The sequence below is a fragment of the Phyllostomus discolor genome, chromosome 6 (assembly GCF_004126475.2).
Source record: "Phyllostomus discolor isolate MPI-MPIP mPhyDis1 chromosome 6, mPhyDis1.pri.v3, whole genome shotgun sequence".
Taxonomy (NCBI): Eukaryota; Metazoa; Chordata; class Mammalia; order Chiroptera; family Phyllostomidae; genus Phyllostomus; species Phyllostomus discolor.
The window spans coordinates 77,026,695-77,041,430 of record NC_040908.2 but is presented as its reverse complement, the minus strand read 5'-3'; the positions used below and the strand labels follow the sequence as shown (position 1 = coordinate 77,041,430).

The window sequence follows — 14,736 nt, the reverse complement described above, 5'->3', positions numbered from 1 at the left end:
AACGAACTCACAACTATCAACAATTGAACCTAAAACAAAAACAAAAACAAAAATAAACTAAGCAAACAACTAGAACAGGAACAGAATCATATAAATGAAGATCTAATATAGGGTTATCAATGGAGAAGGAGTGGGGGGGAATGGGGGAAAGGTACAGGGAATAAGAAGCATAAATAATAGGTACAAAAAATAGACAGTGGAAGTTAAAAATAGTATAGGAAATGTAGAAGCCAAAGAACTTATATGCACAACCCATGAGCATGAACTAAGGTGGGGAATGCTGGTGGGAGGAAGATTGCAAGGCAGAGGAGAGTAAAGAGGGGAAAAAATGGGACAACTGTAATAGCATAATCAATAAAATATTTTTACAAAAAATCTCTAGTAGTTATACATAAGCCATTTCCCCTTCACTTTATTTTTAGTGGTTGTTTTAGACTTATAATGTATAAAATATGCATTTTTCAATAACCTTTACCTCTTTACCTATAATTTACAACAGAGGTTAGTAAACTTTTTAAAATAAAATGTCAACAAGTAAATATTTTAATCTTTGTGGGGCATACAGTCTCTGTTACAACTACTCAACTCTCCTGTTGTAGTACAAGCTGCTACAGCCTACATATAAATAAATGAGAATGACTGTGTTTTAATAGCACTTTATTTTTGGATACTGTAATTTGAACTTAATGTAATTTTCACATGTCACAAAATGTTATTAATCTTTTTATTTTGTACCCTAACCATTTAAAAATGTAAAAACCATTCTTATATTGTGGAGCATAGAATAACAGAAGAGGTCAATGATTAGATTTATCTTATGGGTCATAATTTGTCAACTTCTGATATAAAAATTTTATAACAAAATACTAAGATTTTTCTTAACAACACAAATAGATTCTGCAACTTTCAGGGAAATGACATATGAAAAAATCAATTTACCATAGGTTAATTGATATAAATAGGAGTTAAGACCCTACAACATCTCATCAACAGTATAATAACACAATTGTGAACAAAACAGTGTTATTCAAGGACCTACTGTGTACTTTTATTTCCTATCCCTTATTGTTCATGATATTCTTCTCATATATTTTATTTTCACATATGATATAAACCCAGAATACATTCATGTTTGTCGCTTCAAATATTAACTTTTTAAAAGATTTTTAAATGAGGAAAAATATATTTACCCTCCTACGTATCATCTTTAGTGTTCTTCATTCTTTTATGTAGATTTAAATTTCCATCTGGTATTATTTTCCTTCTGCCTGAGAATTTTCTTTACATGTTATTTGTAGTGCAGTTCTATCAACTGTGAATTCTTTCAGCCTCTCTTGTCTGAAATACTTGTACTTCATCTTCATTTTTTAAAGATTATTTCACTTGCTATAGAATTCTAGGATGCAGGATATTTGTGTACTTTAAATGTCATTCCCTTGTCTCTTGGCTTACACATTTTTTATGAGAACAATGCTGAAATACTTATCTTTGTTCTTTTATCATGTTCTTTTCCTGTCTGCCCTTGAGATTTTCTTTTTGTCACAGGTTTTCAAAATATGATTATAATCTACCTTGATGTAGTTTCTAAATATTTTTCTATATAAGTTCACTGGGGTTTTGAATCTGTGGGTTTATATTTTTTGGAAAATCTGGGGAGAGGAAGATGGCAGTGAGGTAGGAGGGAGCAGATTTCACTTCTTCCTACACATGAGAGAAAAATGTAGCCGATCTATGGAGGAACAAAGCAAACAGCCAACAGTACCCCTGCATATAGAAAATAGGAGACCAAAAATTGTAGCGGACATTGAAAAACCAGATGATAAGGAGAGTGCTTCAGGACAATAAGGTCTCAGGGACCAGCGCAGGGACCTGGGTGGCTGCATCCCCAGGCCTGGTGCCCACCAGGGCTGCCACAGGGTTCTTGGGAGAGAGCTGGGTCAACTGCTCCCTCCCCAGCCAAACAAGGTTTGAGCAGCACCAGGAGAGATCTGGTTGCTTGAAGTCACACAGAGGGGAATATGGACTAAGTGGCAAACACACAGGGGCTGTGAGCACCTACGGAGCATGTGGACACCTATTGGGAAGAGTTGAGAATCACCCCGTGATGGGCCCTGACCCGGATAGTCCCTGGTCTGGCTGGAGAATTGGGCTGTTTGAGAGGCCAGGCTTCTGTATGGAGTGGCAGGTTTGAGTAGGAGGAGTTTCTCAGAAAAATTGAAAAAAGAGACACTATTTGGGGAATTCTCCTACAGCAATCACTCCAGCCTCCTCCTTACCCAGCTGAGCAGCACTTCAGAGGTGGCACAGGAAGCCATGCGCACCCCAATAGCACTGGGAAGTATATGTGCCAAACTGTGGCCTGGCCAAGCATGCACCAGGGACTGTTACAGGGTACAGCCAAGAGGGGGGATGCCAATTTGAAATGGGCATTTGAAATGGGGTCCAGAACTCAAGGTGTCCAGGAGATTTTAATATGTCTCCACCCCTACCCCCACAGGTGTGAGTTGGGGGAAGGGGCACACAGAGCAAGAACATGCAGGGCAGCTTTGCAGCTAATCCATGGCATGGTCATTTAACAAGCCTATAGCCTTTGGTTGGTCACTCAGATATGCTAAATAGCTATGGCCATGCTCAAGGCCAGGGGGATGGAAAGGGACCTCCCCCCAAGATGGGACTGGGGGGCAGGTCCCCCGAGTTACAGCACCTGCGTGGGAGCTCGGAGAAGATTGGTGCCATGACATGGGGTCACACCTGCCCAGACCCACGATGGCAACCAGAAAAGCTGGAGAAGACATCAGATTGAGGGCAAGAGTGCCCAAGTGTAGGAGGAGTTGGAAATGGGGCTGCAGAGGAAGATTGGCTCAGGGATTTAAACCCAGACATGGCAGCCACTGAAGGGAGAAGCATGTGGTTTTGGCTGAGTGGGGACTCCCATGGCCCTGGGAGAGAGGACCACGTGCCTTTGCCAGAGTGGGGACCCCTGCAGCTTTAGAAGGGGGAACCACCACCTGGTTTTAGCAGAGATCCTGGTGACACAGCTGAGGGTGCCAGGAACCCAGGGAGGTCTCCCAATCAAGACAGACTACTAACTGGGAATAACCAGAGGACTGCCTGAGCCATAGACTTCTATTTCCTTTCCTGAGATACGGTACTCTGGACTGGGCAAAGGGCGAAGGAAGGAAGGGACTGTGTCTGTTTGTGGGTGTTTTAAGGGACATTAGGATTTTTTTGATGAAGACATTAAGTCACTACTTTAAGTTTGTATAGCATTAAATAAACATTTCCTTTCCTTTTCACGAATCTCTGGCATTGAGAGACGTCTTTCCTCTGGCGGCGGACATAATGGACCTGGGGGCTTCTTTCAATAATAGTATATCGTCCCAGGCCCCTCTTGTTTGTTCTGTAACAGAACTGTGTGCTCTGCTGAAGGCCCCAGCCCACAGTGGTAACCCCAGGGAGAATGTACTCTCAGGAGGCCTGGATCCCACATCCAAGGCTCCTGGGAGAGGCACAGTGCTAACTCTGGGGAGAGTGCCAGCCAGGCTGACTCAGTGCTGATCCAGAAGGGAGAAAAGCAGTACCACTTGCCCCTCAGCCTGCTGCAGCCAGCAAGACCAGAAAAACTGGTTTGGCCAGTTTGAAATCAGCAAGAGGCTTTTTTGTAAATAATTTTTTATCTTTTACTTTTTATTACTTTTTATCTCTCAATTCCTTTCTCCTCTCTTTCTTTCTTGTTTTATTCCTTCTTTTTTTCTTTCCAATTTTATCTCTTCTTCCTTCCTTCTTCTGCTTCTATTCCTTTCTTTCCTTTTTTTTTTTTCAATACCCACAAGTGAGACAAAAAGACCTAGAACTGTGAAAAGACCAGATTGGACCTGAAGAGGGAGCATCCCAACAGCTGAGACACTGAGACAAATTTCACTTTGCTATTACTGAGAACCTAAAAGTTATTGCATACTTGTATTATTATTTTTTCATTATTCTTATATCTCTTATTTTAATAGTGTTTTTGTATTCCTCTTTGTTTTGTTTAATCTTCTTTGCTTGGCTGATTATATTATATTGTTTGAAAGGTTTCCCCTGTTCTCCCTTTCATAGTGTATTGCTAATTTACTGTCCTTCAGGTCACTTGTGTCCCATTAGTACACTTCCCAAGGTCCTATACTCCCTATTCTTGTTCTCAAGATCACATAGATTCTGTCATATGATTGTTACTCTAATATTATTATAAATAATAGCTATTCCATACAATTGTAAATACTACACAACAACCCACCCAGATCTTAGACCACTTCACAGTTTCTTGAACTCTATTACTATAGTGGTTAACTCTATTTTCTCACACACTACACCTATTTACTATCCTTTACTCTCACCTTACCTCAGAATCTGACCTCCCACAACCTCACTGTTTGCTACATCCATTTCACTACCCTTCCCCCTCCAACAAGAGGGATAGAAGAAGATATTCTGCCTTATCTCCTTCCATCCTTTTTAAAAAGTGGCTAATTGGGTGGAATATCATGGTTAACACTATACCTAGCCGAAGGATCTCCTATCTCTTCTCTATTGGCTACTACTGTAAATATCATAGAATACTCTCTTGCTGTCCTAAACCATTTTGCCTTCCCCCTCCAACTGATCACAAAAAAGAGTAGGTGGAAGCTGTGAACACCTGGATACCACTGGAAGAAGAAACCTCACAACAAAGGAATCACCAACAGATAACAACAGAAGAAGGTGAAGGAGAAAGTGGAACCTACACTAACCTCAATCCAGGACCTATCTGGAAATACACTAAATAGTGGAGGAATTACCCAGAACAAACAACTGAAAAAGAGCAAGAGAGAAACCTCAAAACCTTGTGTACATGCAAGAACCAGCTTCAAAACTGCCTGCCCTCACCAGCACAACACAATACAAGAGGTGGTGGACAGAGTGACCCTTAGTTAACAAGCTGGTGGGAAGAATCCACCAAAGAAAGACACAACAACCATCAAAACCCAAAGATAAACACACAACCGACTTAAACAACAGCCCAAGACCAGTGAGCTTGAAAGATCAAGGAGACTGCACCACTGAATCTCACAGGTATTCTACCACAGAAGTTCACACCATAATCCCAGGGATCCAGAACAGATCAATTTAAGAAGAACAGGCTAACAAGAAGAATCTCACGAACAATGGGAAGACAAAGAAACAATCCCCAAATGAAAGGAAAGGAGGAAGCCTCAGAAAGAATGCTGAATGAAATAGAGGCAAGTCAACTATCAGACATTGAGTTCAAAGCAATGGTTATCATGAAGCTCACTTAGTCCACAGAGAATTACCGGAAACTAAAGGGAAACTACAATGAACTCACTGCAAACTATATCAACATGAAAAATGAAATAGAAACTATCAACAAGTGCCAAGAGAAAATGAAGAATACATTTCTGAACTGAAGAACAGAGTAGAAGGAATGAAAAGCAGGCTCAATGAAGCAGAAGATCAGGTAAGTGAGCTGGAGGACAAAGTACAAAAAAAAGCAACACACAGAAAGAGTAGAAAATGAAGAGGATCAGAAAGAATGAAGAGGGATTAAGAGAAATGCAAGACAATATGAAATGTAATAATATCTGTATAACAGGGATACCAAAAGGAGAAAAAGAAGAGAAAGGGATAGAAAACCTATTTGAAAAAATCATAATGGAAAATTTCCCTAATTTGATGAAAGAAAAAGTCCCACAAATCCAGGAAACACAGAGTCCTAATCAAGAGGAACCCAAAGAGGCACACATCAAGGCACATTATAATTAAAATGGCAAAATCCAAGACAAAATGAGAATCTTAACAGCAGCAAGGGTGAAACAGGAATTAATATACAAGAGAGCCTCAAAAAGGTTAGCAGCTGACTTCTCAATGGAAACACTCCAAGCCAGAAAAGAATGGCAGGAAATATTCCAAGTACTCAGAACTGGAGGTCTGTAACCAAGGCTACTTTACCCATCAAGGTTCTCAATCAAGATAGGAGGCCAAATAAGGAGCTTCCCAGACAAAAGAAATCTAGAAGAATACACTTCCACCAAACCAGCTCTGCAAGAGATGCTAACGGGACTGCTTTAAGGAAAGGAAGGGAGAGAGAGAGAGAGAGAGAGAGAGAGAGGGAGAGAGATAAAACAGGTATGAAAATGGTAACCTTAAAAATAAGTGGATTAAATGATCCAATAAAAAGACATACAATAGCTGAATGGATAAGAAAGCATGACCCACACATATGCTGCCTACAGGACAAAAGACCTACACAGACTGAAAGTGAAGGGCTGGAAGAAATTTTCCAAACAAACGGACAGGAAAAAAAAAAAAAGCTGGAGTAGCAATACTCATATCAGACAAAATACACTTCCAATAAAGGGCCATAAAGAGAGACCCAGAAAATCACTTTATAACACTCAAGGGAAGAATCTACCAAGAAGACATAAACATTTGAAATATATATACACACGACATAGGAGAACCCAAATACATAAAGAAAATCTTGGAGGACTTCAAGAAAGATACCAACAGCAACCAATTATACTAGGGGATTTTAACACCTCACTGTCAAAAATGGACAGATTTCCAAACAAAATATCAACAAAGATATTGTGGCATTGAACAATGCCCTAGAGGAAATGAACTTAACTGATATATATAGAGTCCTTCATTCCAAAGAAGCTAAATACACATTCTTTTCAAAGGCACATGGGACATTTTCAAAGATAGGCCACATGATAGGACACAAAACAAGCCTCAATTAATTCAAGAAAATCCAAATCATATCAAGCATTTTCTGGGACCAAAAGGGACTGAAACTAGAAACCAACCCCAAGGTAAAAAAAAAAAAAAAAAAAAAAAAAAAAACCCACCAAAAACCCAAACACTCAAAATCATGCAGATTGAATTGCATGTTATTAAACGATGAATGGTTCAAGAATGAAATTAGTGAAAAAAATCAAAAAGTTTCTGGAAACAAATGAAAATGAACTCACAATAACCCAAAACTTATGGGACACAGCAAAGGCAGTCCTGAGAGGGAAGTTCATAGAGATACAGGCCTACCTAAAAAAGATAGAAATATTTCAAACAAACAGCCTAACCCTATACCTACAAGAATTGGAGGAACAACAACAAAGACAGCCCAGAGCAAGCAGAAGGAAGGAAATAACCAAAATCAAAGCAGAATTAAACAACATAGAGACTGAAGGCACAATTCTAAGGATCAATGAATCCAGGAGCTCATTCTTTGAAAAGGTAAACAAAATTGACAAGCCTTTAAGCAGACTCATCAAGAAAAACAGAGAGAGGACCCAAATAAACACAGTCAGAAATGAAAGAGAGATGACAGAAAAACAGAGGATTGTAAGAAATTACTATGATGAACTGTATGCCAAGAAATTTGAAAACCTAAGTGAAATGGACAAATTCCTAGAAAAATGTAATCTTCCAAAACTCAATAAAAAAGAAGCAGAAAGCCTGAACACACCAATAAAAGCAGATGAAATTGAAGCAGTAATCAAAAAAACTCCTGACACACAAAAGCCTTGGACCAGATGGTTTCACAGGAGAATTCTACAAAGCATTTAAGGAATAGGTCACTGCTCTCCTACACAGACTATCCCAAAAATTCCAAAATGATGGAAGACTCCCAAACTTTTTTTATGAGGCCAGCATCATCCTAATCCCAAAACCAGATAAAGACACAACAAAGAAAGAAAACTTTAGGCCAATATCACTGATGAACATGGACACTAAAATCCTCAACAAAATATTGGCAAACTGCATCCAACAATACGTTATAAAGACTTTACACCATGACCATGTGGGACTCATCTCAGGGATGCAAGGATGGTACAGTATTTGCAAATCAGTAAATGTAATACATCACATAAACAAAAGCAAAGACAAAATCACATTATCATATCAATACATGCCAAAGAAAGAAAGAAAGAAAGAAAGAAAGAAAGAAAGAAAGAAAGAAAGAAAGAAAGAAAGAAAGAAAGAAGGGAGGAAGGAAGGAAGGAAGGAAGGAAGGAAGGAAGGAAGGAAGGAAGGAAGGAGGAAGGAAGGAAAGGAAGGAAGGAAGAAGGGAAGAAAGAAAGAAAGAAAGAAAGAAAGAAAGAAAGAAGAAAGAAAGAAAGAAAGAAAGAAAGAAAGAAAGAAAGAAAGAAAGAAACTGGAACACCAACTTACACCATACACAAAAATAAATTCAAGGTGGATAAAAGATTTAAATATATACTGTGACACCATTAAAGTCCTAGAGGAGAACATAGGCAGGGAAATCTCAGATATTTCACGCAGCATTTTCATTGATATGTCCTCTAGAGCAAGGGACATAAAGGAAAGAATAAACAAATAGGATCTCATCAAAATAAAGAACTTCTGCATGGCTAAAGAAAACAGTATTAAAATAAAAAGAGAAGAACTGTATGGGAAAACATATTTGCCAATGATACCTCAGACAATGGTTTAATCTTGTCTGAAGTATATTCTCAAAATATATAAAGAATTTACATGACTCCACTCCAAGATAAGCAACCCAATTAAAAAAATGGGCAAAAGACTTGAGCAGACACTTATCCAAGGAGTACATACAGAGGATCCAAAGGCACATGAAAAGATGCTCAATATCACTAGCTATCAGAGAGATGCAAATTAAAACCACAATGAGATGCCACTTCACACTGGTCAGAATGGCCATCACAAACAAAGCAACAAACAACAAGTGTTGGAGAGGTTGTGGAGAAAAGGGGACCCTAGTGCACTGTTGGTGGGATTGCAGACTGGTACAACAGCTGTGGAAAACAGTATGGAATTTCCTCAGAAAACTAAAAATGGATCTGCCTTTTGACCCAGCAATTCCACTGCTGGAACTATATCCTAAGAACCCTGAAACACCAATCCAAAAGAACCTATGCACCCCAGTGTTCATAGCAGCACAATTTACAGTAGCCGAGTGCTGGAAGCAACCTAGGTGCCCATCAGTAAATGAATGGGGCAGAAAACTATGGAACATTTACACAATGGAATTCTATGCAGCAGAAAGAAAGAAGGAGCTCCTACCCTTTGCAACAGCATGGATGGGACTGGAAAGCATTGTGCTAAGCAAAATAAGCCAGGCTGTGAAAGACAAATACCATATGATCTCACCTTTAACAGGAACCTAAACAACAAAACAAACAAATAAACAAACAGAATATAACCAAAGACACTCAAATAGAGAACAGGCTGACAGTGACCAGAGGGAAGGGAATTTCAGGGGCAAAGGGGAAGGGTTTACAGGAACAAGTATAAAGGACACATGGACAAAAACTCGGAGGGAGTGGAAATGGGAGGGAAATGGGGAAGGCTGATGGGGAAGGTGGGCTGGGATGGGGTAAAAGACAGAAAACTGTTCTTGAACAAGAATTAAAATAAAATTTAACAAAAGAAAATTTGGGAATATTTTAGCAATAAATTCTTGTAAACACTGTGTTCTTCCCCCACTCTTCTCTCAAGAAACTCCAATATTAGCTTGCTTGACATTATTCCAAAGATCATTGAAGATCTATTCATTTTTCCCCTGTATTTTTCTATCTGTGCTTTTTTCTACATCATTTATACTGCTAGATCATCATGTTCATTGATCCTTTTATCTGTATTGTCTAATATGCTATTTATTAATCTTTTTAAATGTATATTATATTTCAGATATTGTATTTTTATATTTAAGAGTTCCATTGGGTCTTTTTATATCATCCATTTGTTCTCAAATTATGTTCATGTTTTCCTCTACCTTGAAGTTATAAAGCATATCTATAATAGCTCTTTTAACATTCTTGTTTGCTCATTTGATTTCATCTGTTTTTGCTATTGGCTAATATATCTCCTGATTGTTAGTCTTATTTTTCTAATTTATTTTATACATATAAAGTTTATTAAATTCTGGGCATTGTAAATTTTATATGTTTGATGCTGTATTTTTTTGTATTTCTTTATATTGTGCTGGACTTTATTCTGGTGCACAATTAAGCAACTTGTAATCCATTGAAGCCTTTTAAGCCTTGTATTTAAGCTTCTTTAAAGTGGGTCAACAGCAACCTTTAGACTAGAATCAATTTAGCTTCAATCCTAAGGCAACAACCTTCTGAGTATTTTACTTAATATGCCATATGTTGTAACTTCTCTCAATTCTGGCTGGTGGGAACACAAGTTCTGTGTGAGTGCCAGAAATTATTCTGCATACTCCTTTTCTGGTGATCCTTTCCCTAGCTTTGGTTTATTTCCTCTCACTAGCCAGTGGAAGACTCAGGTACTTCTCTACAGATCTTCAGAACTCTCTCTCTCTCTTTCTGTGTAGCTTCTTCTTCTTTGTTACCCAGCCTGCAAGCTCAGCATCTTGGCTTCTCTGATTTCCAGTCACTTGCTGGGACCACCGAGCTCCCTTTGGCTTCTCTCTCCCTGCTCTGTAACCTAGAAACTTCCTCTAGGCAATAAGATAAGGCATTTGTAGGCCTCACTTCATTTGTTTTCCTTCTGTCAAGCATCATGGGTCTATGCTGACTGTTGTCTAACATCTGAAAAGGATTTTTAAAATATTTTCATGAAGACTAAATCATAATTTTTTCTTTTATGGGTATTGAGTTCTGGTCTCTGTTCCAAACATCTTTGCCTCCCTTTGAGCCTCAAAAACATTCTCTTATGCATGTTTTAATTTTTTTTTATACTTTTAGCTAGTATATTAAGGTCTATTATCCAACTTATTTTTAAGTATATTTTATTGATTATGCTATTATAGTTTTCCCATTTTTCCCCCTTTATTCACCCTCTGCCCTGCACCCCCCACTTAGTTCATGTCCATGGGTTGTACACATAAGTTCCTTGACTTCTCTGTTTCCTATAGCATTCTTTACCTTTATCAGTCTATTTTATGCCTACAAATTATGTTTCTTATTCCCTGTACCTTTCTCCTTCATTCTTCCCCTTCCTCTCCCCACTGAAAACCCTTCATATGATGTCCATTTCTCTGATTCTGTTCCTGTTCTAGTTGTTTGCTTAGTTTCTGTTTTCCTTCTTCTAAAGCTCAGTCATTGGTAGTTATGAGTTTGTTGTCGTTTTACTGTTCATAGTTTTGATCTTCTATTTCTTAGATAAGCCCCTTTAACACTTCATATAATAAGGGGTTGGTAATGATTAACTCTTTTAACTTTACCTTATCTGGGAGGCCTTTACTTTACTTACCTTTACTTTTTCTGCTCTTCCATTCTAAATGATAGCTTTGGTGGATAGAATAATCATGGATGTATGTCCTTGCCTTTCATGACTTCAAATACTTCTTTCCAGTTCCTTCTTGCCTGCAAGGTTTCTTTTGAGAAATCAGCTGATAGTCTTATGAGCACTCCTTTGTAGGTAACACTCTCTTTTCCTCTTGCTGCTTTTAAGATTCTCTCTTTATCATTAATATTAGGTAACTTAATGATGATGTGCCTTGGTGTTTTCTTCTTTGAGTCCAATTTCTTTGGGATTCTCTGAGCTTCCTGGACTTCCTGGAAGTCTTTTTCCTTCACCAGATTGGGGAAGTTTTCCTTCATTATTTGTTCAAATAAGTTTTCAGTTTCTTCCTGTTGTTCTTCTCCTTCTAGAACCCCTCTAATTCTGATGTTAGAGTGTTTAAAGTTGTCCCAGAATTTCCTAAGCCCCTAATTTAAAAAAAAAAATCTTATTTCTTCATTCTGTTCTGGTTGGATGTTTATTTCTTCCTTCTGGTCCATATCATTGATTTGAGTCCTGGTTTCCTTCCCTTCACTGTTGGTTCCCTGTATAGTTTGCTTTATCTCACTTTGGGTAACCTTCATTCCTTCCTTCATTTTGTGACTGAGCTCAATCAGTTCTGTAAGCATCCTGATGACCAGTGTTTTGAACTCTGCATCAGATAGGTTGGCTATCTCCTGATCACTTAGCTCTTTTTCTGGAGTTTCGATCTATTCTTTCATTTGGGTCATATTTATTTGTCTCAGTGCACCGGTCTCAGTGAATTTTTTTAACTCCTTGGTTGTTGGAGTTCAATGCAGTTTGATTTTCTAGCACTTTTGGTTGTTTATGATTTTTAGATTAGCTGTTACCTTTCTTTTGGTTGTGGAAGGAAATGAAGTGTTTCTACCTATGCCTCCATCTTGTCTGGAACTACCAACTTTTTTTTTTTTTTTTGGATGTATGATATAAAGTTCAGGAATTAAACCTCATTTTTTTTTCTAGGATAAAGATGCCCCATAATGTTAGCACCACTTCTTGAAATATTTTATTCCCTCTATATATTTATTTTGACATCTCTATTCAAAATCAATTGACTGTGTGAATGCAAGTTTATTCCTCAAATCTCTGTTATGTTTTATGGATCAACTTCTCTGTCTTTACATCAGTGCAGCACTGTCTTGATTGCTACAGCTTTATACTAAGTCTTAAAGTAATCTAGTATAAATTCTTCAGCTTCAGTTTTCTTTTCTCAAGATTAACTTGGTCCTTTGACTTTACATATAAATTTCAGAATAAGACTATAAAATTCTATCAGGAAAGCCTTCTAGGATTATAACTGAAGTACATTATATCAACAGATCACTGTGGCACATTTTTTCAAGATTGAGTCTTCCGGTTTTTAGATCTTTTTAAATTTCACTTGGTAATATTTTATAATTTTCACTGCTCAAATCTGTAATTTTCAGTGATATAACTGTTAGTGAATCTTTTAAAGAACATTTTCCCAAGTATTTTGTTACTTGGGGCAGCAGGGGAAGAAACAATTTAATTTTTTTTGTCTTACACCATCATTTATTTATAGTTTTTTTAATTCAAATCCAAATAATGTTTATGCATTATAATATGTTTATGTCCTTCTTTTTTTTTTTTTTAGTTCAAGTACAGTTTTCTCCATTTTTATCCCACCATGGACCCCCACACCACTCACCCCCACCTCCCACCCTTTAACCTACCCCCTTTGACTTTCTCCATTTGTCCTTTTACATGCTCCTTAATAGCCCTTCCCCTACTGGCCCTCTCCCCCCTCCACTCTGGCAACTGTCAGTTTGTTCTCTATTTCAATAAAGAATATACTTTCAGGGATCATTTCTATAGTTTGTTATTTTGGTTTTTACATTATTATGTTAAGTGGAGTTTTAAATTTTCCAATCATTTCCTGCTTAAATAAATACAATATATATGTATATGAGAATATATTGACCTTGTCTTCTGTAACCTTGCTAAATTCACTTATTAGCTACATAAGGGTTTTTTTTCTGTTTTTCCTTTTTATTCATCTTTTATTAATGTTTTAATACAGTTGTCTACATCTTCCCACCACCACTTTCCCCTGCCCCATCAACCCCCATCTCCAAACCTCAATCCTACCCCCCTTTGACTTTGTCCACGGGTCCTTTATACATGTTCATTGACAACCATTTCCCTTCTTCCCCCTGTGATTTCCCTGTTCCTTCCCTTCTGGTTACTGTCAATTTGTTCTTAATTTCAATGTCTCTGGTTATATTTTGCTTACTTGTTTGTTTTGTTTATTAGGTTCCATATATAGGTGACATCATAGGGTATTTTCCTTTCACTGCCTGGCTTATTTGACTTCTCATACTGCTCTCTGGAGCTCTTCGGCTCCATCTGTGCTGTCGCAAAAGGTAGGTGCTCCTCTTTTCTTTCTGCTGCATAGCATTCCATCATGCAAATGTACCATGTTTTTTTTTATCCATTTGTTTACTGGTGTGCACCTGGGCTGCCTCTTTCAACATTTGGTTATTGTAAATTGTGCTGTTATGAACATTGGGATGCATAGGTACTTTTGAATTAGTGTGTCAGGATTCTCAGAGTATAATCCCAGCAGTGGAATTGCTGGGTCAAAAGGAAATTCCATTTTCTTTTCTTTCTTTTTTTTTTTTTTTGAGGAAATTCCATACTGTTTTCCAAAGTGGCTGCACCAGTCTGTATTCCCACCAACAATGTACTAGGGTTCCCTTTTCTCCAGAACTTCACCAGCACTTATTGTTTGTTGACTTGTTTATCATGGCCATTCTGACAAGTGTGGAATGGTTTCTCTTTGTGGTTTTATTTTTATTTTATTTTTAAACATTTTTATTGTTGTTCTTTGTGGTTTCAATTTGCATCTGATGGCTGTGATGCTGTACATACTTTCATATGTCTCTGGTCCTTCTATATGTCCTCCTTGGAGAAGTGTCTGTTCAGGTCCTTTGCCCATTTTTCAATTGGATTCTGTTTCTTCCTGATGTGGAATCATGTGAATTCTTTATATATCTTGGAGATCAAACCCATGTCTGATGTATCATTGGCAAATATATTTTCGCATATAGTTGGTTTCTTCTTCATTTTGCTAATGTTTTCTTTAGCTGTTTTCAGAAGCTTTTTATTTTGTTACAGCCCCATTTGTGTATTCTTTCCATTATGTTCCTTGCTCTAGGGGACATATCAAGGAAAATATTGCTGTGTGGAATATCTGAGATTTTCCTGCCTATGATCTCTAGGACTTTTATGGTGACACAACATATATTAAGTCATGTATCCATCTTGAGTTTATTTTTGTTTATAGTGTAAGCTGGTGATCAAGTTTCATTTCTTTGCAAGTAGCTGTCCAGATCTCCAAACACCATTTGTTGAAGAGGCTATTTTTATTCCATTTTATGCTTCTTCCCCCTTTGTTGAATATTATTGACCATAGAGACTTGG

At 37.7% G+C, this 14,736-nt stretch overlaps 1 pseudogene; it reads left to right on the top strand.

Annotated features, from left to right (window-relative positions):
• The first annotated feature begins 13,097 nt into the window (after positions 1 to 13,097).
• On the top strand, positions 13,098 to 13,167 carry LOC114501054 (annotated as a pseudogene).
• The last annotated feature ends 1,569 nt before the right edge of the window (positions 13,168 to 14,736 follow it).